Source organism: Antechinus flavipes, chromosome 2 (assembly GCF_016432865.1).
Source record: "Antechinus flavipes isolate AdamAnt ecotype Samford, QLD, Australia chromosome 2, AdamAnt_v2, whole genome shotgun sequence".
Lineage (NCBI taxonomy): Eukaryota > Metazoa > Chordata > Mammalia > Dasyuromorphia > Dasyuridae > Antechinus > Antechinus flavipes.
The window spans coordinates 34,877,374-34,902,220 of NC_067399.1; the positions used below are offsets into that span (position 1 = coordinate 34,877,374).

The following is a 24,847-nucleotide window of genomic DNA, read 5'->3' on the forward strand; positions in this document are numbered from 1 at the left end:
CTAAAAATCCCTCAAACATAACAGCAACAGTTACATAGTTTTAACAACTCCCATCCCAAATCTCAAACACACAGTAACCGATGATGCAGTCAAGGTTTAACAGTCAGTCATCAACTATTCCCATAGTCCCCCATATCACTCCATCAGATGTGAGGGGACAAAGCTTCTCCTGGCTAAGATAGTCGGTGGCTCTCAGTCTATGCAGAGGGTGGGTGTGCCATGCTGACAATCAAAGCTGATCAGGGTCCCAGAAACAAGTCAATATCTGTGATTTGACACAAATCTAATAAAAAAAGGTTAGAACAGTCTGAGATAAAAAGACTGGTCCACAAGACTGCTGCAAAATGTGAAGAGCCAGCACCTTCCTATGTGAAGAGATGACTGCTTTACAGGACAGGCACCAGCTGTAGTCCCAAGTCTCAATAGCAGTTAGGTATCACAGATCACTGTTAATTGTCCTTTTATCATTTACAAACCTTAAAAAACAAAAGAAAACACAAATATCCAATAACAGACAGATGACTAGGCTAAATACTTATTTGCCTAAGCATTTAGGATACAATGATTGCATATAATCAGACTGAAAATAACAAGGTATGACATAATTGAATTGCATTAACAATTCTATTAACCATTCCTCTGATCATAGAGATCAGTTATGGGAGGAAAAATTGCAAGAACTTAATTATAGCATAACATAAGCAGTCAAAACTCAACCTTCAGCACATCCAGGATAAAATAGCTTTAACCCAAATTTATTCCAATAAATTGTCCCACTAGCTGTCAGAGAGCAGAGATTTAAAACTCCCATAAAGCATTAACTAATTAAGTATAAGGCCAAGAAATTTTACCTCCAATAAAAGGTTCAATTAATTAAATTTCTGGTAAATTCTAAAAAAATATTTACCATAACCTTATAGTGATAACAGTAAGAAATTTGTCCCAATAAGTTCACAACTTAAACTATTATCCAAGTACTGTGTTTCCCCAATGATAAGACACTGTCTTATTATTTTTTTGGACAGAAAAACACCAGGAGGGCTTATTTTCAGGGGAGGGCTTATTTTAATGAACATTGACAGCAATTTTAATAAACAGGTAAATGTGAACCAAAAAAAATACCTTTATTCAATAATGATCATGTCATCTTCTTCAACAACATCGTCATAAGTGTCCATACCCTGAATTCCGTCCTGGATGTCTTGCGCCTCTATTTCCTTCAGAAGAAGTGGACCCAATCTGTCATATTCAGCAATATAGCTCTCTTTAAATGAACATGTCTTGTCCAGGTAACCTGCTTGTAGTGCCTTGGAGACACAGCTGTCAGTAATTTTATCCCATGAGTTCTTCACCCAAGTCACGACTTCTTGCAGACAGGGCTTCACAAAGTTTCCACGCTGATTTCTTTCCATTCTATTTTCAATGTAGTCATTGACTTCCATGCGCAAATGGTCCTTGAATGGCCTTGTTTATTGCAATATCAAGGGTCTGGAGACAGGCAGTCATTCCTGCAGGAATCATTACTTGATCTATTCTTCTCTCTGCAAGGAAGTTCTTCATTTCTTCAGCACGGTGAGTGCTGGCTGAATCCCAGATTATCAGACCTCTTTTGCTACCTTGCATAACAAGTGGCAGCATTAAATCAACCCACTTTCTTATCACGGCTTGTGTACACCAGGTTTTTTCGGTTTCAAGGACATACATGCCTGATACACGTTCAATCTTATCTTTCTTGCCCTTGCTGATGATTAGAGGTGTGGCTTTCTTTCCATCCAAATGAATTGCCAAAACACAAATGACCCCTGCAGACAGAATAATAAAATTATGACCATCAGTCCTTCTTTTCACTCCATCATGCCCCTCAATAATGTTTTAACCCCAACATGCTCCCTGAGTGCTCCACTATCCTCCACGATGTCCCCTGAGTTCTTTTATCCTCCATCATGCCCCCTGAGTTCTTCTTTTATCCTCCATCATGCCCCTTTTATCCTCCATCATGCCCCCTCACTCCCGCTTACATACCGGGTTTTTATGTTGTCCTGCCTCAGCTCTCCTCCGCGGCACTGCTCTCAATGGTGCCAGCAAGCAAGTCACTGGGGAAGAACAGGATGATGCGCTCACTGCTGCAGCTCTGATTGGATGCAGCTCGGAGCACAGCGTGTGTTTAACCCGGGTGGGGGGGGGTAGAAGGAGGGGGATGGTGCATAGAGAGGGTACCGTAATGTAGCGTGTAGCACAGGGGATCACCTTCACTACAGTAGCAATCTCAATAGGGCTTATTTTGGGGGAGGGCTTATTTTAGAGGAATCTTACACAGTAAGGGGAGGGCTTATTTTCAGGATAGGTCTTATTATTGGGGAAATACGGTAGATGTTTCATAAGTGAACATTATACATACAAATCAGTTTGCTTTTAAAATACCCAATAGATAGAAAAATATCCCAAATTGCATATTGTCCATAACAGAAACATTTTCAAAGGACAAAGAGACACTATTACTTTCAGAGGCCCTTTAAATAATCTCAGGATGACCCAATATAATTAATTTAAAACTTATACAGAATCTCCAAATACCACATAAGAGAATTTGAAAGATTCTTTAAACTTTTAGGAATAATCCCACCAAAGTATGGATCAAATTTATGACCATATTCCTCAAACAAGAAAACCATTATGTATCATGAAACAAATATTCAGTCAATTAACCTAAAAGTAAGCCTGTCCCTTTAAATCAGTTTGCTGCACTGGCAATAACTTGATTTAAAAAAAAATGACTGGAACAGACTTAGGGAGGTGAGGAGAGGAGAGGATTCCATGTGGCCACCCTCCCCCAACTCCTGCACTCCTGGACAAAAATTTCCTCAGATTCCTCACTCAATTTCTTACACGAGAATCCTTCTCAAGAGGTAACCCATCAGTTTCTTCCCAAATCTACAAGATTCTCAACTTTCTCCTTTTTTCATGCTACATACTTAAACAATCTCCAACAACTTTCCTAATTAGATGCTCCACTGCTAAAGTAGCAGAAAGCAGTGGAGGGTGGGTGAGTCAAATCTTTATCTTTGAAGACAAAGGATCCTCTTCCCATTTCCCTCTCTCCCATCTCTTCTTCCTGCTGCCAAAAACCTTTCTCTTACTTCCTAAAATCATGGAAACCTTTAATTGTTCCCATAAACCAATCCTTCATAAATCATCTGCATTCTTCTTTCCAATTGTCTACAAAATTTTTAACATTCAAATATAGTGAATAGCTAGATTGTTAGAATCCTAGTGTTAACTCAATGGAATTGATACAATGCTTATTGGTTCACACCTTAGAACAATCTTTACAAATTAACTTTGTAACTTTGTGAATTCACACCTCCCTTAATCCCTCCCTCAGAGGAGGAGTCAACCTTTGGGAGATCATATATAAAGAAGCTCTTAGCTTCAGGATAGTTAGTTCGGAACATTGCCAAGAGTCAGAGAGGAGCACTCTGGGAGGAAGCTCACAAATCCACTCTCAGAGGTGGAATCAGATTCATTCCAACTTTCATCTTGATGCTGGCTACCGACATTTGGAAGAAGAGAAGCTGAAGCTGGCAGGAGCAAAAGATTAGCAGCAAGCCTATTCTCGGAGGTGGAGTCATATTCATTCCAACTTTCACCTTGATGCTGGCTGGAGACATTTGGAAGAAGAGAAGCTGAAGCTGGCAGAAGCAAAAGATTAGCAGCAAGAGGTCTTGGAACCAAGCAGAGAGACAGGCCAACAAGAAAACTAAACGGGCTATTTTGGAGGAAGCAATAAAAGATATGAACTTTTAACACCTGGCTGCATTTGGAGTGATTATTACTTTTAACTGCAACTAAGGCTGCCTCCAGAAAACCTCCCCAAGAAACCTGCTAGATAACTCCATTAAACATAACTTACAATGTTAACAAATAAACTAATCAAATCAAACTTTTTTTTCCTGCCTGAGTGTTTGCCTGACATCAATTAGCATCTCTCTTATCTGTACAGGAAGAGCTTGAATTGGATTGCTCTTTCCCTTCCTCTTTAACTAAATCAGGCTGCTTTTTTTGTAATAAATGTATCAATATTCAAATTCCAAGATCTTATCCTCAGAATAAACAGATGTAGTATGCATAGGCAATAGCAAAATTATTTGTCACAATTTTCAGAATCATCTCAAAGTTCCTAATCATTTTTTTTTTCTTCCTGAGTTTCAATAACATAAGGTTTTATTGCCCTCTACTCTAGCAGGCTCTGAAAATTGCTTCAAGGGAAAAACTTTCCTGTCAGTTTAAAATGGCCTAGTTCCATTTACTTACTAATAATACAATAGGTTAAAAAGTTTAAAATCACAAGAAAATTTTCAAATAACTAATCCCAAAATTTTTAAATCATTGTTCTTAAAACTTAACAGAGTTCTTAAATTAACAAAACAGACAGACAAATCACACAGAACATATACAACTAGAAGAATGCCCCAAAAAGGCACTCAGAATCAAATCAGACCAGATGTGTCCAGATTTAGACACCCAGGACGATCACACGGCCTCCCATGGAGGTCGGCAAGGGGGCTTTAGCGCTGCGTCCAGCTTACCCTACTTGCTACAGATACAGGAATATCACCAAACCAGACAGGTCCTGAAAGATAGTTAGGCAGATGCAGGGGCCTCTCAAAATCTTATTAACCAGAACTGACTTTTAGGATGCTCTTTGCCAATTTTGAACCGAATTCAAAAATTTGGGTCTCACTCGCCTGGTCTGCAGAAAGAGATTACTAGAAACTGGGGCTGAGGAACATCTCTCCGTGGCCACCCCCTAGGAGCCATAACCTCTTTTGCCTTCCAGGGAGAGGGACTGGTCATCAGACTGAGCCAAAGGCTTATCTCAGTGGAACCTCCAAATGAAATAGCCCAGGCAATCAAGACAGACAACATGTTTGTAATTTTAGACATTATTTATTGTTTATTTATCGGCCAGGACAGACTCTCAGTAGAGTACCTTCCCAAATCCAAGTAGAGACAGACTTATACGCAATTCTTGTTCTGCCATGTGGTTACAACAGTGACTCGACTTCTCACTCGAGAAGGGGGATGCTGGGGAGTTTACAGGATATCTGACATTGTTAGACAAGCATTCTGTCTAAACATAGTTGAGCAAGCACTTTGTAAAAAAAAACACTTCCCTTAATTTAGTTAAGGTTAGGGTTAGCAACATTTTACTATAAGCCTGAGGCCCCTTGATCCAGGGATGAGGGGCCAGTCTTTTGTCCATTTCAATGCCCACCTCTATGACAGTTGGTGTGAGTGTGGCATGGAAGCTCAACATTAGGATGAAGGGGATCTTCTTTTATTCAAATAATATGTTACTCTTAACCTTTGAAAAGTAGAGAAAGGAACCATTTTTAAGGATTTCCATAATGAATTTCTCATTCTTCTACTTGGGGAGGACCCAACCAGGACAACTATTAATCTATACCCAATTCTCCACATGATCAGGCAATTTGGTGAGAAGTGATCAATCCATCTTCAAATTTGTAAAAGGAAATGGTGGGAAATCCAGTGGTCATCTGGCCTGTTGTCTAGATTGGGGAAGAGCAGATTTCAGAGAACTCACATAATGAATTGACAATTACTTGGGGGAGTGTTGTTACCATCCAAACTGCTAATCAAAGAAGCGCCAACCCCCCCCACCAAAAAAAAAATCTTCTTGTGTAAAGAAGAATAGCAGTAACATCTGAACTCCCCCTTCCTTTCTGAATCAGCACCAATGTTGAACCTTGTTCTACATCCCAGCTCTCAGCTCTTAGCTCCCTGCTCAGGATGACTTGGCTCTGTTTGTCACAAATTAGAAAGGCCTCAAAATCAATCCCATTTCCCTTGTGTTGGGTACCGAACTCAATCCAGGATCCTAGTGGATTTTCCCTGTCCAAAGTTGTTAACCTTCCTTGTGTGAAAAGATCTTCCCTTAAAGAGTACATGTTCCTCTGTTTTTTCCATTCTGCTTCACTTTGTCCAATGGTACTCTACCTCCCAGCCAAGTCAATTTTATTTTTATGAGGATTAATCAAGGTTTAGGATCATGAGTAACAACCCAGCAACCACATCTGTAGCCCATGGACTTGGGAAATACAGAAAGTAAAGCCTGAATGTAGAACTGGGTTCCTCTTTCCTTTTCATTGACACCTGGGGTTTTCTCTTTGCAATTTGACAATTGCCGGGGAAATTGGAAATTAATATAGCAGAAACTAGACATTTGCCCACACTTAACAACGTACACCAAGATAAGATCAAAATGGGTTGATGATTTAGGCATAAAGAATGAGATTACAAATAAACTAGAGGAATATAGGATAGTTTACCTATGGAGGAGGAAGGAATTTGTGACCAAAGAAGAACTAGAAGTCATTATTGATCACAAAATAGAAAATTTCTTTTTTTTTTAATTTAATATAATTTTTTAATAATAACTTTATATTCACAGAATCCATGCCAGGGTAATTTTTTTTTTACAACATTATCCCTTGCACTCGCTTCTGTTCCGATTTTTCCCCTTCCTCCCTCCACCCCCTCCCCTAGATGGCAAGCAGTCCTATATATGTTAGATATGTGGCAGTATATCCTAGATACAATATATGTTTGCAGAACCGAATAGTTCTCTTGTTGCACAGGGAGAATTGGATTCAGATGGTAAAAATAACCCAGGAAAAAAACAAAAATGCAAATAGTTCACATTCGTTTCCCAGTGTTCTTTCTTTGGGTGTAGCTGCTTCTGTCCATCATTTATCAATTGAAACTGAGTTAGATCTCTTTATCAAAGAAATCCACTTCCATCGTTGTCGAAGTGTATAATGATCTCCTGGTTCTGCTCATTTCACTTAGCATCAGTTCATGTAAGTCTCTCCAAGCCTCTCTGTATACATCCTGCTGGTCATTCCTTACAGAACAATAATATTCCATAACAGTCATATACCACAATTTACCCAGCCATTCTCCAATTGATGGGCATCCATTCAATTTCCAGTTTCTAGCCATTACAAACAGGGCTGCCACAAACATTTTGGCACATCAGGTCCCTTTCCCTTTTTTAGTATCTCTTTGGGGTATAAGCCCAGTAGTAACACTGCTGGATCAAAGGGTATGCACAGTTTGATAACTTTTTGAGCATAATTCTAGATTGCTCTCCAGAATGGTTGGATTCGTTCACAACTCCACCAACAATGCATCAGTGTCCCAGTTTTCCCGCATCCCCTCCAACAGTCATCATTATTTTTTCCTGTCATCTTAGCCAATCTGACAGGTGTGTAGTGGTATCTCAGAGTTGTCTTAATTTGCATTTCTCTGATCAATAGTGATGTGGAACACTCTTTCATATGAGTGGTAATAGTTTCAATTTCATCATCTGAAAATTGTCTGTTCATATCCTTTGACCATTTATCAATTGGAGAATGGCTTGATTTTTTATAAATTTGAGTCAGTTCTCTATATATTTTGGAAATGAGGCTTTTATCAGAACCTTTAACTGTGAAGATGTTTTCCCAGTTTGTTGCTTCCCTAAAATAGAAAATTTTGATTATATCAAGTTAAAAAGCTTTTGTACAAATAAAACTAATATGGACAGGATTACAAGGGAAGCAATAAATTGGGAAAACATTTTTATAGCAAAATGTTCTGATAAAGGCCTCATTTCCAAAATATATGGAGAATTGACTCTAACTTATAAAAAATGAAGCCATTCTCCAAATGATAAATGGTCAAAGGATATGAACAGACAATTTTCAGATGATGAAATTGAAACTATTTCCACTCATAAGAAAGGCTGTTCCAAATCACTATTGATCAGAGAAATGCAAATTAAGACAACTCTGAGATACCTATTTGTCAGATTGGCTAAGATGATAGGAAAAGATAATGACAAATGTTGGCGGGGGGTGTGGGAAAACTGGGACACTGATGCAATGTTGGTGGAGTTGTGAAGGATCCAACCATTCTGGAGAGCAATTTGGAACTATACTCAAAAAGTTATCAAACTGTGCATACCCTTTGATCCAACAGTGCTACTACTGGACTTATTCCCCAAAGAGATACTAAAGAAGGGAAAGGGAACCGTATGTGCCAAAATATTTGTGGCAGCCCTGTTTGTAGTGGCCAGAAGCTGGAAAATGAATGGATGCCCATCAATTGTAGAATGGTTGGGTAAATTGTGATATATGAATGTTATGGAATATAATTGTTCTGTAAGGAATGACCAGCAGGATGAATACAGAGAGGACTGGCGAGACTTACATGAACTGATGCTGAGTGAAATGAGCAGAACCAGGAGATCATTATATACCTCAACAACAATACTGTTTGAGGATGTATTCTGATGGAAGTGGATCTCTTTGATAAAGAGAGCTAATTCAGTTTCAATTGATCAAGGATGGACAGAAGCAGCTACACCCAAAGAAAGAACACTGGGAAATGAATGTAAACTTTTTGCATTTTTGTTTTTCTTCCCAGGTTATATGTCTAGATTGGGGAAGAGCAGCTTTCAGAGGACTCCAATGATGAATAGACAATTCCTTGGGGGAGTGTTGTTGCCATCCAAATTGCTAATCAGAGAAGGCCAAAGAGCCCCCAAAGAATCTTCTTGTGTGAAGAAGAATTGTGTGAATCAGCACCAGTGTTGAACCTTGTTCTGCATCTCAGCTCCCTGCTCAGGATGACTTGGCTCTTTTTGACACAGATTAGAAACATTTCACAATCAATCTCATTTCCCCAGTGTTGCGTACCTAACTCAATCCAAAATCCCAGTGAATTTTCCTTTTGCAGACTTCACGACTTTCCCTGTATGAAAAGATCTTCCCTTAAAGCTTACATGTTCCTCTGTCCTTTCCATCCTGCTTCATTTTGTCCAGTGGTGCTGTGCCTCCCAGCCAAGTTAATTTTCTTTTTATTGAAAATTAATCAATGCTTAGGGTCATGACTAACAACTCAGCAGCCACATCTATAGCTCATGGATTTGAGTTGGGAAATACAGAAAGTAAACCTTGAATGTACAACTGAGTTTTTCTTTCCTTTTCACTGATGCCTGGGCTTTTTTCTTTGCAAACTAAGTGAGAGATAAAGGAAATTGCTATTTTTCTCTATGAACAAAAGTAAAATAAAATCATTACCAAAGGGAAATCCCCCAAGGAAAAAATTAGTTTGAGAAGAATGAAAAAAATCAGCTTCAAAGACAACTGAAGAAAGAAACTCAGATGGTACAAGGAAGATTCAACCACATAAGGATGGATGTGGTAGAACAATGGGCTGGAAGAGTTGGACAGCCCATCTTTAGGCATGGAACTAACCAACTTAAGCCTGGTCTCTGAATTCACTCCCAGGTTCCTGTGATTTTCATTAAAATCTAAATTTTGAAACTCCTCACTCCTTTATTTGGTTCAATTCAATTTCAAGTGACCCAAAGACAATTGAAAATTGTAAGATTCTGGATATAAACAGATGTACAACTAGCCATGACTTGATGCTGAAAGTCTTGTAATTATATGGTGAGTGACATGTATCATCAAGAAGAAAGGTTGGATGGTCAAACAGGAAGCTTGAGAGTCACTCAAGAGAGAATTGAGATATTATCTTTCTAACCTTCAGAAATTTCCTAAATCAGAGGAAGGTCTGCAGTATGTGGAGCTGACATTCTGTATGGGATTTTTGGAAGGTCATAAAAATGCAATGCACAGGAGGGAAGGTATGGAGGATTCTCTGTCCCCGTTGGGATCACCAGCCTAAGTGTCCAACAATCTAATTCTGTATATCACTAAGAATCACAGTGTGCTCAACCTGGCTCCTACCAATTTTGCAGGAAAAAAGAACCATCCTCCTTTCCAAAACAAATACATCGACTAATACTGGCATGCCCCAAAACTTCCGGTAATGAAAAAAAAATTCCAAACTTTTCTACAAATAGTATTACCCATAACCTCTGGTTTTTGGAAAAAATAAACATAGGATGTGAAACTTCATTTTGCCCCATTCCCTGGTTTATCATGCTGCTGCCTGGTCTTCAGGAACCATCATTGTAAGACTTATGAAAGAAGGCAAAGTGAAAATAAATAGTACAAAGAAAGCACCAAATAAAATGGGAGAAACTGCAGATTTCTAGTATGGGTAGCTTGGATTTGTTCTATACAATTTAACCTGTAACTTTTGAAGCTTTCCCATTGCATAAGCTTCTCTGTGAATTTACAACAGTTATCTGCATTAATGAAGAAAAATGCCACCCACATCCACGTAATTAACTGGTAGCCTCTGATTCATCAGTCACTTTTCCCTTTATCTACTAGAAGAACTTAATAAATAAAATGAAGATGTAAAATAAGCAACAGGAGTGGTAAATAAGAAATGGATTCAGGAGGGCAATAGAGTTGGCAAGGAAAGGGGTTTGGAATAAGGCATTAGAGGGATATGCCTTGAGGTGTGAGGACACCATTGACTGGCACTGACTGTACGGGAGTCCACAGAAAAGGAGTTTAACAGACTAAGGGAGGTAGACACTATATGGAGGGAGAAAAAACCTCAGCCTTTGTCTTGAAAAGGATTTCGCAAAGATCTTCATCAAAAGCACATCTTTTATGGGGGAAATATAACCCTGAGAGTTCCTCAGGGGAGGAGGGGAAATAAAGGCAGAAAAAGGTTGTACTTTGAGATGTTGAGACTGATCTGAAGATAGTTGGAGAGGGCCAGATGTCTGAAAAGGTACACTTAAGACCCAGTGTGATTGCTGAGATAATGATTCTATAGCTGGTGATGTAATCACTCTAGTTAAGTACATATTCTTTATGTGCTGTGGTGATGTAAAACTAAGTTCCCAGGATGAGCGTTTTAACATTTCCTGGAAAATGGGAGAGAATAAGCTCTCCAGGATGGTTGGGAATATTCACAACTCCAGCAACAGTGTATTAGTGTCTCCTGAAGCCCAGGGACAGATGAATGATGAAAGAGGCAATAGGCTGCTTAGAAAAGAGAAGGTTGAGATATTCACAACTCCAGCAACAGTGCATTAGTGTCACCTGAAGCCCAGGGACAGATGAATGATGAAAGAGGCAATAGGCTGCTTAGAAAAGAGAAGGTTGAGATATTCACAACTCCAGCAACAGTGCATTAGTGTCACCTGAAGCCCAGGGACAGATGAATGATGAAAGAGGCAATAGGCTGCTTAGAAAAGAGAAGGTTGAGATATTCACAACTCCAGCAACAGTGCATTAGTGTCACCTGAAGCCCAGGGACAGATGAATGATGAAAGAGGCAATAGGCTGCTTAGAAAAGAGAAGGTTGAGATATTCACAACTCCAGCAACAATGCATTAGTGTCACCTGAAGCCAGGGACAGATGAATGATGAAAGAGGCAATAGGCTGCTTAGAAAAGAGAAGGTTGAGATATTCACAACTCCAACAACAGTGCATTAGTGCCACCTGAAGCCCAGGCACGGATGATGAAAGAGGCAATAGGCTGCTTAGAAAAGAGAAGGTTGAGGGACAAACCTTTCTTTGATAAGGAGAATGGGTTTCAAATATTCCTCTTTGTTTCTCCTTTTCTCTCTCCCCTTGCCCCTCACTCCTCCTCGCCCTCACTCTCCCCCTCCCTTTCTTCCTGTCCCTATCCCTCTGTCCCTCCTTTTCACTCTTCCTGTCCCTCCCTCTCTCTCTCTCTCTCTCTCTCTCTCTCTCTCTCTCTCTCTCTTTCTCTCTTCCCCTCTCTGTATATATTTATATGTTGACATGCAGAAGTTTCCCACTAAGGGATAGCAAGGAGGAGTTCAGATGGAGGTGAGAGAAATGAGGGTTGGGAGATCCCCTGGCCGGTGGCAGGTTCTGCAAAAAAATGTGCAAACCTGAATGAATATAGGCCAGATTTGCAGAAAAAAAATGCGTTTATTACACTGAGAAAACAGCTTTCTCAGCAGGCAAAATCCTGTCAGCACTTTTTGCTAAGGTTTGGGCGCACAATCTTTACTTATATTGGGGTTTTCTAGCCTGGACTTGGGGAAACTTCCAATCAAGGGTGGTGATTATGTCCCTGGCCAAGATCTTTAATTGAACTGTAGGTAGAGATTCTATGGGAGTTTCCCCTGAAAACAAGAGGGTGGGGCCCTTCCCAAAGGCCAGGAGGGGTTGAGACCCAGGACCACCCTTCCCCAAACATCACAGTTTACCTCATTCCCCCCTCAAGCAGTCACCCCAAATTCATTTGGAGCCAAGGGGCAAATGTCTCATCTGCTGGAGCTGCTTCAAACTGACAAGGGCCCTCGAGCTGTCCCGATGCTCCCTGGGGGCTCAGGGCAGGAGGGGAAGTGCGAGATCTGACCATGGCAGCAGCAACATCTGGGGGATGATGAGTGTCCAAGTCACTTGTCCCAGGATCTTCAGACTGAGTGAGTCGCTGGAAGTTTGTGGCTTGGAGCCCGGAGGAACCAAATCTCACAAGCAGGTTAGAAGTGGGGCCATCCAGGGGGAGACGGTGACGTTTGGGAATGGGGGCTCTGCAAAAAGTGCATCAGGTCCCATCTGTGGGCTGCCCTGAGGCTGCTGAAGGCCCAGCCGACACTCCGGAACGCCCCCACTGCCCACGGAGCCCCAGCTGGAAGGCTGAGAAGGAGGTAACTGCTGGCAGGGCCCAGAATGACAAAGTCAGAGAGAAAATGCTGGGAGCAAAGTTCTCATCCTTGGAGTGGAAAATGGCCAAAAGAAGAAGACCAGAGAGAGAGGAAGGAAGGAAGGAGACCACGGTGAGAGAAAGAAGGACACAGAGTTTCCCCTTCTCTCTCCAGGGGGGTTCAGGGGCCTGTGGAAGAGCAGCTTCAGGTCCTCTGTGGGTTCTCAGGAATAGTCTGAAGTATCTGAGAGGGAAAAGCTGCTCTATGGCGGCTCTGCCAGGAGCTGGGCAGGGGAGGAGAGCCGGGATCTCTCAGCAAGCACCTTGGGGCCTCCTGGGCCTTCTGAGTCCTGCAGGGAAAAGCTTCCACCAGTTAGTGAGGGGGTCAGTGAAGACCGGGAGCAGCCTGAAACCTCCACAAGGGGGCGTGTGTGTCCGGTCCCTCTGCCAACCTCCCCCGGGCATGTGCCCCTTGTCTGTGGGAGCTTCAGGGGAGGGGGAGGCTCAGCAGCTCCCTCAGGAGTCCCTCGGGCACAGACTGGGCGGGCCTGGCAGACCTTCCAGATGGTTCCCCCAGCCTGGGACAGTGAGAACGTGTTTCCCAGGGACTGAGAGCGTTTCTCCCCAGGTGTGCAGCCTGAGGGAGACCAAAGGTCCGTTTCCAGGACTTGCCTCTGGGACTAAGAGTTGGCTCAAGGGGGTTTGAAACCAGCCACAAGGAGAGAGGAGGCTCCCGGTTCCTCTGCAGGGCTTGTCCCTGTGAGCTCCGTGAAGGGGCCTAAGAATCAGGGAGCCGGGGACTAAAGGAGCCTCAGTCAGGGGGGAGGGGGCAGGAGCTGCAGCAGCTGAGCCTGCAAACCTGTTCCCCGTGGCCGGGGGCGAGTCTCCCTTCCCGTGTCCTTCCCAAATATGGCGGAAACCTCTGGGCTCGTGGGCAGGTGTAGCAGCTGTAGGATTTCTCCTGCAGGTTTAATGGGAGACTCTTTGCTGCCAAAAGTCCCCTTTCTGCCCATTCAGCGCCAGGAGCACGAGAAACATGAAAAGCCCATTTGGAGTCAGGGCAGAGGTTCCCCGTCATTCCCTGCCCCGGCTCCAAAGCTCCCAGGGCAGGGAGCTCTGGGCAGGAGTCCCAGGGGCAGCGGCTCAGCTTCCAGGGAGCCATGGAGGGGGATCCTGCCTCTAGGAAAGCCCTGGGGCCCTTTGGCTTCCAGAATACTCCGGTGCCCGAGGGAAAGTTCTGAGGCTTCTTCAGATAAAAGGGCTTTAGCAGCCACTGCTCTGAGGCAGGAGAGCCAGCAACTGGGGGGGACCAGCTCCAAGGGCCTGAGTTAGAGCCCCCAGCCCTGGCCCCGCCTTTCATCTCCATACAGAGAGATGGGCTGTTCTACATTAGGGAGAGCCGGGGCAGGGGCAGAAGTCAGTTTGGCTTTTAGGGTAATATTGGGGGGTTTTATGGCTGCATCTGGGAAAGCCTCTTGGGTGGGGCTGCGGATCAAGAGAAGACTGAAGTTGAGGGCTCCGAATCCCTTAAAGCTGTAGCCAGTGCTACAAGTTTGTGCTTAAGAAATTTCTGAATCCTGACTAAGGCTGGAGGGGCTCAGCCAGGGATTCCTGGGTCCCAGAAAGAGGAATCTAGATTTCAGAGGGAATATGGGAGGGCTTTGAAAGCAGCACAGAAAGATCATCTGGAGGCCAGAGGAGGGAAAATTGGGTCCCCAATTTCACCATGAAATCACACCTCAATAAGAGAGCAGTACAGGAGAGAATGATAAGAAATGAGTGTTTAAATGACAGGTCACCAAACTGACAGGGCAGAGGGGAGATCCCAAAACAGTTCTTAAAATTTCCTTCAGTCCCCCTTCTATAAGGGGAGGGAAAAGTAAGGTCAGAGCGCCAGAGAGAGAAGGAAAAAGATCCCTCAACAAAAAGACATTCAGAGGCCTTACAGGCCACATGATGGGATAGCCAGGGTTCTGCTGTCGAGGCGGAGGGAGGGGGAGCAAGCCGCAAACTCCTGCTGGAGGGCAGGGCACCGGGGGCAGCTCGTCCCCTGCAGACAGTTCCTCCTCCAGTGCTCCTCCTGGTTGCACTCAGGGCAAGGACAGGGAGTTTCCTTGGCCCTCTGGCCCTGCCCATGACACCTGAAGCACCAACCCCTGGGTTTCCCAGAAATGTCAGCAGCCACGAGGAGGCGCTGTTCCCCATGTCTCCCTGTAAGGCTGCTGTCCCACGCTGCAGTTTGATCCCTCTCATTAAAGATGTTTCCATCAGAGAGGTGGGAGTTTGGGGGCCCAGAATTGGCTGCTACAGCTTCCTGCATCTCCGTAGGATAGATCAAGGAGGGCTTTGGCCTTGGAGCCCTCACAAAGCTGGGCAGGGACCTCAGAGCAATGGCCAGATTTCTCCTCAATGTGGAAGAGATTTTCATTGGAAGAGGCAGCTCTGCTCTGAGGGTCTCTCCCTGAGAGTCTGCAGCTTCTCCCAGGGGGCAGAGGTTAGAATCAGGATCCTGAGGAGGAGAAAAAGCCCTGGGAGTCTCAGGATCTGGTCCAGGTGAGGGGGCCAAAGTTAAGGAGACATTGCTAGACACAAGGTCCTGTCTTTGGGAAGCAGATGGTTCTGAAGGGATTCACAGGGATCTTGTGTCCCTAGAGAAGAAGGAAGAAGGGCGTTATTTAAAATGTTAGGATCTAATTTTGATTTCCCTCCAGCAAATTAAAGTAGCTTCCTGCAGCGCTGTTTTAATTTAAGGATTTTTTTTTTTTTTTAGTTTTGAGCCCCAAGGCAGGAGGGGTTGAGATGCTAACCCAGGTTCACCTTTCCCCCCAAAATCAGTTTTCATCAATTGAACTATAAAAAATTAGTTTTATTAGATTAACATTTTTTCAGATGGGGAGGGGTAGTTATGATTCTGAGCAGAATTATATGGGGAAACTATGAGGAGGGCAGAATGTCTGGCTTTTTGGCACCAAACTCTTATTCCCCTTCTTTGTAGGAATTGAAGTCTTCCTTTGAAAAGAGTGCATAGAGGAGACTCCAGAGAGATCTTTATAGCCCAGGCATGAATGGATAGAATAAAAGTAGATAAAAATCTGATTTAAATGCATGGTCAGAGAAAAATGGATCCAGAGTGTGAGTTTTTTTTTTTTTTTTTTTTTTTTTTCCTGAGGCAATTAGGGTTAAGTAACTTGCCCAGGGTCACACAGCTAGAAAATATGAAGTATCTGAGTCTGGATTTGCACTCAGGTCCTCCTGACTCCAGGGCAGCTGCCCCGTGCCATCTGGCTGCTGGGAGAATGTGAATTTTAAGCTGGGTCCATGATGGATTTCTTTAGCCTGTTACCTGACCTTGTGCTCTTGGTCCCAAGAGTCATTGACTGCTGTGGAATGTTGAGCCAGTGAGAAAGGAAGAATCTCTGGCCAGAAGTTTCTACTTTCTCTTTGGTTCTTGCTCAGTTGGGAGTCAGATGGAATAGGAATGGGAGAGTGCCTCAGGCCCAGGGCATTGTGGGGTGACCCAGTCTGAGCCAGTGGTTCTCTCTTTGATGATTCTGCTCATGGCTGAAGAGGAGCAAGAGTCCCCAGGGCACCGAGCTCTCAGACTGTGGTCTTTCCCCTGAGCCCGGAGTCCCTTTTATCTCATTAGCCCCAGAGACCCTGCCCCTGAGCAGGCCCCCAGCAGCTGCTGCAGCAGAGGAAGGAGGGGAGGCAGCTGGGCCTCCCTGAGCAGCCAGCCCAGGCCTGGGGAGGTTTTTGTTCAGGGCTGTAACACTGTGGGAGGACGATAATATCCTTGATAACAGTAATAGACTGCCCCATCTTCAGCCTCCACACTGCTGATTGTGAGGGTGAAATCCTTCCCAGCACCACTGCCACTGAAGCGGGCGGGGACTCCGGAGTCCAGGTTGGAAACCTCGTAAATGAGTCGCCAAGGAGACTGTCCCGGTTTCTGTTGGAGCCAGTGTAGGTAAGTCTTTCCATCACTGGCTATGACACTCTGACTGGCCTTGCAGCTGATGGTGACTCTCTCTCCTGGGCTCACAGACACCGAGGCTGGAGACTGGGTCAGCACAACTTCTCCCCTGGAAACTAAGAGCAGAAATTAATGACCAACCAACAAGAAATAAACAGAGCCGAATTTCCTTTCATTCTGATTCTTGGCCCACAGGCTCCCTGGCTCTGAAAATCTCCCTGATCTCACAGAAATCCTCATTCCCCCTTGGACTGTACTGGCTCCTGTCCCCAGAGATTCTGCGCTTCTGGAATTCTCTCATTTCATGTCATGTTGCCCGTCTGCGTGTTTTGTTGTCTCAAGTTCTTACCTGGGATCCAAAGCAGCAGGATCCCAAATAGCAGCTGAGACAGAGACTCCATTTTGCAGTGAGTCCTCCCTTGTGGCTGCTGCCCTCCGGCCCAGTTTATCTCCCTGTGTCTGCAAGCCCTCCCCGTGGGGATCTCTTTATGCAAAGCGGCTGGGAGGTGTGTGGGATCTGGGAGCAGAAGTGGCTGACTCCATTAGGGGAAGAACCTGAGACCTTCAGACCCTGAATATATCCCTGATTCTTGGACCCTTCTGTGATATGTGCTCCCACGATCCTCTTATCCTTAGTTTTTTTGGTTTTGTTTTAATCAATTTTATTATTTCATGTGACTGCTAGCAGTATGTAACTTGTTCAGTTTTTAGGAACAAATCTATCCTTGGATATTTAATTGTGTGAGTCTAGGCTAGTCACTTAACCTTGTTTGCCTCAGTTTCCTTATTTGTAAAATAAGTTGGAAAATGAAATAGCAAATTCCTCCAGTATCTTCTCAAAGAAACCCTGAATTGTGTTACAAAATGCCAAAAATCACTGAAACAAGAATAAAAATGATTCTAAAAGCCAGAGGGATTGCAGAAGAATTGAAATGGACAAAGGACTGGCCTCCCCTCCCTTCCCTCAGTTTTAGGTCCTGGGGCTGGCAGAGAAGGGTCTGCTCAGCTAGATCAGGGGACTTCTTTTGCATTTCAAAGTACCAGATCAACAAGGATGTTTGTTCCATGAGGGTGGTCACCTAACCCTGATCCCTATCTATGTTAAAACATCTGCCATTGTATCTTTTGTCCTGTAAAGTGGAGTCACTGTTTAATGTCAAAATGTGCCAACAAGGGTGAACAAGAATGTTTATAAGGCTGTCCCTACTTCAGTTGGTCACGGAACCATGCCAGAATCCTCCTGGAGGTCTGTCCTGGCCATGCACACCATCTAGGCCAGTTACAAATAAATTATTTCTAAATTATGAATTACCATGGCCGTCTTGAATTTTACTGCCTGGGCTATTTCAGAGTCAATATTGTGTAGTGAAGGGATCACAACCTGAAGGCATAAAACATAGGACAGATACTAATATCCTGCTCTTTATCACATTCATGACCTGTTGTCCCATTAATTGAGGATCCTTTGGGCACTTAGAATGGAGCCTTCTAAACTGGAAAGCAAGCCATCCTGGTTTAGGGGAACCAGCTTTCTCTTCCTCCTCCACTTCCCTGAAGAGATCGATGGAATAATATGTTATCATTTAAAAAAATTTTTCTTCATAATTTTTTGTACTTTTTATTTATTTTAAAGTTAAAAAACAATTCTTTATATTAAATCCTATACATTGTGTTGAGAGCTGCCCAACTTTGCTTTGCTTCCTTGTGGGTTTCTCTTGTTCTCTGCATGCACTTTTTACATAATTTTCCCCTGATTCCTCCCCAAGGACTCCATCCTTCTGTAAGTGCCCACAGCCAGCAGTATCCCTGTCCCACTGCCTCTGCCCTCACCAGGCATGTGCTGGTTTCCCCTTGGGCATGGCTGCCTCTCTGCAGCACAGCTGGCCCCAGCTCCCTCATAAACAGGGGCTCTCTCAGTCTTCCCCGACCTCACACTCCCCACACTGTCTGGGAGATGAAGCTTCCTGGGGTTCAGCCAAGGCTACCTCCCGGCCCAGCTACCACAGGGCTCACTGCTTGCTGTTTCAGGAGAGTTTGCCTGGAGATGTTTATCTTTCACCCTGAAAAAACATTCATATGAGGTCCACCCTTCACATGCTCTCTGGTCATTCTAGGAGGACCATTTCTCTGCCCACACTTGTGTTCATTTTTTTTCACTCTACATTTGTCCAGAGGTGCCATTTTATCTTGTTTGTAGGGGAAACCTGAAAAGCTTGGAATTTTCTGAACTGCTCTGCCAGCTTCCCAGAATCCTCCTTGTAATTTTTTTTTTCAAATGCTTCTATGAAATGGTGGCAAATTCTATGCCAAGCTTTGACTTCAGTCAGAAATCTAGAACCTCTACCAAAGAGGAACTTGAATTATTCTGACAGAAACCTTCTCCTTATGTGATAAAGAGGGAGAGATCAACTTTGACTTCTGTCAAGACTTTTATTCCATTCTCTGGAAGAGTTCTCTCCATGACTGTATTTGATCTTCCATACAACTGTCCTGAGCAGGAGAAGACAAGATGAGGAAAAGAAAAGAGTAGGCAATTCATGGGTAAAGAAAAAGCTGGGGAGCAGCATCAACATTAAAGGGAGAGGACCAGAAAAGCCCTCCTATTGGAGCTGTGGCAGATAGCTAGGCATTGAGAGAAGATTTCAGGTGAGGGATTCTGGACTGGATTTTTGTTTTGGGTTTTGATCATTAATATTCAGTCAGAATCTTCATGACCCAATTTGTGATTTTTAGGAAAAATGCCAGACAAGTTACCATCCGCTTCTCCTGCTTCTTTTACTGATGAAGAACTGAAGCAAATGGAACTATGTGCCTTGCTGTGGGTCATGTAGCTAGTAAGTGTCTGAGGCCAGATCTGAACTCTGGAACATGAATGTTCCTGACCCTAAGCCTGGAATTTGAACTCAGGAAGAAGCATCCTCTGGATTCCAGGCCTGGCACTCTATCACATCACAGAAGTCCGTGAAATGACAGGAAAGAAGATATTTCACTTGCCCAGAATCCTTTGTCACCTATTATTTTTAAGAAGTATTTAGAGCAGCAGAAAGGTGAAGCTTTTTACATGGGCCATTGCTTTCTTCTATCACCTCTACACTGAGAAGGAAAAGCAGAGACATTTACTGTCTAACTGGACAAAAGAGTGAATCTTAAGTAAGGTGTTGTCAACTCTATAAAATTGAAACATCCAAAGCAGTGAATAATTGTCTGGGCTAATCTTTATAATCCAGTTTGAGGAGCTCAGGATTCCTCTGGTTTAAAGAATACAGCCATTGACAAGAAGAGTAAGATCTAGAAGTGACACCCTGAGTGCCTGGTTATGTAGAAGAAGAATAAGATGGATGGGGCTTAAGAGCAAGGACAAGTAGAATTTCTCCACAGCAAACCTTTGGTTGTCTTTATCAGGATCCCCAGGCCATAACCAACTTTTTATTTTCATTCCTTTCTTTCTCTTTTTCCTTTCAGGAGACACCTTGTTTTCCAGAGCTAAGGCCCAGCAATCAAACTTTGTCCTGACCTTGGGACAAAAACAATCCTTTCCCCTCACCCTCTGGATGAATTCTCTTGGAGCTAAATCACAGAACTGATGCTTTCTGAGCTTGGGCTAACACCAGCAGGCCTAGTCTTAAAGCCCTGTTTAAGAATGAACCTTTTTTTACCTAGGCAACCTTGCCTCACGTTGCTGATATGTCTCACCTTGTATGTTTCTTTCATGTCCATTTGCTCCTCTGTTCTGTGGGTAGAAACCAGCTGTGCCATTGCCCTCACTTAGGATCATGGTTTCCAGTACCACACCTCTTAGTTCTTTATACCTATAATTATGGCTCCTGGCAACCTGTGTGACAGTTGGTGTGAGTGGAGCCAGCTGGACACGTGACAGTGATGGCAGAGTTATACCCTCCCAGGCATGTTCCATATTTATCATGATCTACAGAGACCAGCTGATTGTCATATAATTAATCAATTGGCCAACTATGGGTATGGTGTAGATTTTGGCCTTCAATGGAACTACCCTGAAGCACTAAACAGTTGGATAGTCAGAATCCATATGTAGAAGTTCCTACTGGCTCCAGAGACCATCCCTCCCCATTAGAAGGTGCTCTACCTACAAATGTGTAATCTACACTTTTTTGATTCTTAGGTTTCCAAGTTGAGGTTTAAAGCTGTGGCTTGAGTCTCATTCAAAATTATCCAAAAATGCAAATCTTATTTGTCGGTTTTTAATTCACTCCCTATGAATTACATATTTTGTTTTGTAATGGACATGTGACTTAAGTACAGAAAGATAACTGCAACAGTTTTAAAAATGAAATTGCAAAGACTCTTCCAATGAGCAAGCTTTAGTGAAAGTGCTGTATATGCTCAATCTCTTTTCCCATTCTTTCTTCCATCTCTATGCTCCCAATTTCTACTGATAGATGAGGGGAAGAAAAAAACTTGAAAAAAGAGGAGAAAAATGGCAAGAAGGTAGCATAACTTTTGACTGAGTCTCATTGCTGCTGAGGTGATCATACCTTGGCCAGTTTTTTCTATTCTTATCTAAGTCTGGTCCCAGCTTTGCTCCCTCTGAACTTGACTCATCTTGTTTTGATGTGCTCTGAGCTCAGAGCTCCAAGCCACCTAAGCCCACCCTCAACCGTTCTTCATGAATGGAACAAACCTGTTACTCTCCTGATTACAAGGAGAAGCTCAGGTCATGGCTAAATTGAGGGCTACATCTCAAACAGGACAAGTCTCTCTTCTCTGGGAAGACTACACTACTTATGTTTCCAAAGAAAAAATTAGCTACTGCAGAGAAGATGCCTCTCTGAGGGAGCCATTAGAAAAGAGAAAGGAGCTTAACTCGTTTCATTTCAGAAGTGAGAAAAGATAGACTGAAGGGAGCTGGAGGCACAGATGCAGAGCAGGAAAGGGAAGATACAGTCACCTTCAGAAAGCAGGAAAAGAATTCTGGAGTGACTGAAAATAGTCTTGGAGGGCTGATCCAACACCACTGGGTTAGTGTACAAACCCATCTCAAGCCTCCCCTCTTCCTGGCCAAGCACACCTTTGTCTGCTTCCTATGAGTATCTGATTTCCACACATGCCTACAGGCTGTACCTTAACTACATCACTCCTGCATTTCATTTATCTCAGCTGAAGGTGACCCAAAGGTAGAGGAGACTGCTGCACGCTTCCTGAAATGACACGCTGATAGAAAGAGTGTCAGATGCCAGATGAAGGACATTTAGGATCAGAAACAGAGCTAGACAGGATGGGAGGCCCTAGGGGCGTGGTCCATTTTACTTGGATTTCACCTTCAGAAATTTAAAGAATCAGACAAAAGTCTCCAGTGTTTTGGGCTGAAACTTCATGTGGGTTTTCTGTAATGTCATGGATGTGAATGGCCCAGGTAGAAAAATGTCGGAGGGATTTCATTCTCTATTGGGATTGATGAGACTAATATTCTCTTTAAGTGTATAAGTTTGTTCCAGCTGCTCCTCTTCATAATCAGCTAGTTACTGTAGTGGGTAGATTGCTACATGAAGTCCCCAATTCAATTATCACCTCTCATACTTACTAGATACAAAGTTTCTTAGCCTCAGTTTCTTTAACTGTAATGTGAGGATAACAGTAACATATTCCTCTCAGGGTAATTGTAAGAATCAAAATGAGGTAATATTTGTTAAATAAAATATTAGTGTTTGGTACATAACAGGTACCACATAAACCACCTGGTTCCTCCTGCCATCTACCTGTCCATCCTGCCAAAGCTAAGCTGATCAGCTTCATTCTCATGAATTTTGTGGGCTCCTGCACATCTCCATGCCCTTACACCAATAATCTCCTTTATGTCTCATCCATGCATCCTTTTCCCATGATTCCCTCCACACTAAAGAAATAGGTATCTCCAGAGTCACCAATGACCACAGCTTTTTCTATTCATGTACTTCATGACCATGGGTTCTCTGAGGTGCATTATACTGTGAGTACTGGGTAGAATACTTCTACAATTTGAGTAGAGACTGAGAAATTGTATAACACTGAATCCAAGAAGGCATCCAGCATTTAAAGTATTGATCTATCAGAATGGGCGTAGAATACATAAACTTGTGCCAACAAAGAAGTGAACCTGACATCCTAGGATAGGCTGCAAATTTGACCTGAAATGTATCAATTCCCCTTAAAAGGTTAAGTAACACTCTAGAGTTGAGAATAATCCTCATATAATTTATTCAAAATAAACTTTAGAGTTCGGAGGGTGTGTGTGTGTGTGTGTGTGTGTGTGTGTGTGTGTGTGTGTGTGTAATAGTAATATATATTAAGTAGACATAGGTACAGATAGGTGGTGCAGTAGATAGAGCACCAGCCCTAAAGTTGGGAGGATCTGTGTGCAAATCTGGCCTCAAGACACTTAACACTTCCTAGCTATGTGACCTTGGGCAAGTCACTAAACCCCAATTGCCTCAGCAAAAAAAAAAAAAAAAAAGAAGGCATAAACACTAGAGGAAAATCATGAATTAGAGGGAGAATCAGATGGTAGAGAGCATTTGGGAAATATCCAAGAAGGGTGAATTTCTGTTATTATGGGATGGCAGTTCACCCACAATAGGAAAAAATAGATGAGTTTTTTTTTTAATTGTTAAGTTGGCATGGAAGCTCAACCCTAGGATGAAGGGGATTTTCTTTTATTCAAGTAATATGTCACACTTACTCTTTGAAAAGTAGAGAAAGGAAACATTTTTAAGGATTTCCATGATGAATTTCCCATTCTTTCACTTGGGGAGGACCCAGCTAGGACAACTACTAATCTATACCTGATTCTCCCCAATGATCAGGCAGATTGGTGAGAAGTGATCAAGCCATCTTCATACTTGTAAAAGGAAAGGGTGGGAAATCCAGCTGTCATCTGGCCTAATGTCTAGATTGGGGAAGAGCAGATTTAAGAGAACTCAGATAATGAATAGATAACTCCTTGGGGGAGTATTGTTGCCATCCAAAGAGTCCCCAAAAAATCTTTTTGTGTGAAGAATTATGTAAATCAGCACCAGTGTTGAATCTAGTTCTGCATCTCAGCTCCATGCTCAGGATGACTTGACTCTGACACAGATTAGAAAGGTCTCAAAATCACTCCCATTTCCCCAGTGTTGGATACCTAACTCAATCCAAAATCTCAGTGGATTTTCCCTGTTCAGACTTCACAACCTTCCCTGTGTGAAAAGACTTTCCCTTAAAGTTTACATGTTCCTCTGTCCTTTCCATCCTGCTTCATTTTGTCCAGTAGTACTGTGCCTCCCAGCCAAATCAATTTTCTTTTTATGAAGATTAATCAATGCTGAGGACCATGACTAACAGTAGCCCATGGACTTGAGTTGGGAAATACAGAAAGTAAAGCCTGAATATAGAACTGGGTTCCTCTTTCCTTTTCACTGACACCTGGGTTTTTCTCTTTGCTAACTAAGTGGGAGATAAAGCAAATTGCGATTTTTTCTCTATGAACAAAAGTAAAATAAAATCATTCTTAAAGAGAAATTCCCTAAGGAAAAAATTAGTTTGAAAAGAATGAAAAAAGTTAGCTTCAAAGACAACTGAAGAAAGAGACCCAGATGGTACAAGGAAAATCCAACCACATAAGAACAGATGTGGACTGATAGAACAATGATCTGGGAGAGTTGGACAGCCCATCTTTAGGCATGGAATTAACCAACTTAAGGCTAGTCTCTGAATTCACCCCCAGGTCTCTGTGACTTTCATTAAAAGTCTAAATTTTGAACCTCCTCATTCCTTTATTTGGTTCAGTTCAATTTCAAGTGACCCAAAGACAATTGAAAATTGTGAGATTGTGGATATAAGCAGATTTACAACTAGCCATGACTTGGTGTGAAAGTTTTGTCATTATATGGTGAGGGGCATGTATCATCAGGAAGAAAGGTTGGATGGTCAAATAGGAAGCTTGAGAGTCACTCAAGAGAGAATTAGGATATTATCTTCCTAACCTTCTGAAACTTCCTAAATCAGAGGAAGGTCTGCAGTATGTGGAGCTGACATTCTATATGGGATTTTTGGAAGGTCATAAAAATGAAATGCACAGGAGGGAAGGCATAGGGGATTCTCAGTCCCCATTGGGGCTGATGAGATCACCAGCCTAAGTGTCCAACAATCTATTTCTGTATATTGCTAAGAATCACAGTGTGCTCAACCTGTCTCCTCCCATCTACCAATCTTGGAGGAACAAACAACCATCCTCCTTTCCAAAACAAATAATCAACTAATAC

The 24,847-nt window shown here is 42.9% G+C and overlaps 1 gene segment (V, D, J or C); it reads right to left on the minus strand.

The window, feature by feature from the left end:
- The window catches only part of LOC127547486 (immunoglobulin kappa light chain-like), a 387,121-nt gene that overhangs the window by 272,968 nt on the left and 89,306 nt on the right, over positions 1-24,847 (minus strand).